Genomic DNA, 1,136 nt, shown 5'->3' on the forward strand with positions numbered 1-1,136 from the left:
CCTTTTGTGGCGGCGGCCATTCCCGCCCCGAATGCCCCCTCAACCCCACCAGCCTCCCCCCCATCCACATTCCAGCACTAGAAGTTGCCTCATTTAAAAAATAAATAAATAGGTGCTTCACCCCTTGATGGCTCCCAGTCATACCCCCTCCCACGTCACCACCAGCTCACGGATTATCCTCTCCGAGGTCAGTCTTCTCCGAACTCAGCGCTCCTTAGTCGGAAGAGAAAACGCGGGACCTTTAACATCCCCGGAGTTCCTCGGGATAACCCTCGACACTGAACGTTTCCAGGCTGTCCTGCCCATCAAAAAGCTCAATCGCATCACCCTTGTCCTCCAAAACTTCCTCCTCGCTCTCTCTTGCTTCAAACAACGGCTGCTCTTCCCGTTGGGATGCTTAAACTTAACCCTCACTTGCTTTCACCCGCTACATCCAAACCAAAGCCACTCCTCGACTCCGCCATGCTGCATAGCTCTCCCAGGGCCGAATCGCGTCTCTGGCAACTTCTGCTCGTTAACTAGAACGGCATCGCCTTCTTCTCCAACGATCAGCTGCCCCACCCCGACGACGTCCTGCTCTTCACAGATGCCGCCCCTTCTGCCGGCTTTGGGGGCTACTACGGCCGAAGACATTCAGAGCCTTGGCGCCCTACGCAGAGGCAGCTCCGACCCCAGGTCCTCCATTTTCAGCCACGTCTTTCGAGATCTAAACCCCAGCATCGCAGAACTCATCAGCATCTCCCAGAGAGCGATCATAAAATAGCCTTGCAGCAAGCACATTGTTCTCCTATTGGACCGCTCGGAACACGTTCTATTCATCACATCACAACTTCAACCTGCCCTTTCCGTCACTTGACATCGCAACAGTATCCAGCTTCATATCTCATGAGCATCAAAATTCCCTCCATAAAGACGTACTTCAGCGGCATCAATCCCAACTTCAGATCTACAACATCGCTGCATCTCTACCCTCCAGCTGAAGCATAGCAATTACTTCCTGGCGTGCACACTGGAGGCCACGTTCCTACTCGCCTTCTTTGGCGTACGCTGTTCCGAATTTTAACTCCTCATCCTCAAAGTTCCATCCGACTCTTCACCCATGCATGAGTGTCATCCACCCAGCCTCCAAAGACCGC

Source organism: Rhamphochromis sp. 'chilingali', assembly GCF_963969265.1.
Source record: "Rhamphochromis sp. 'chilingali' genome assembly, chromosome: 2".
NCBI lineage: Eukaryota > Metazoa > Chordata > Actinopteri > Cichliformes > Cichlidae > Rhamphochromis > Rhamphochromis sp. 'chilingali'.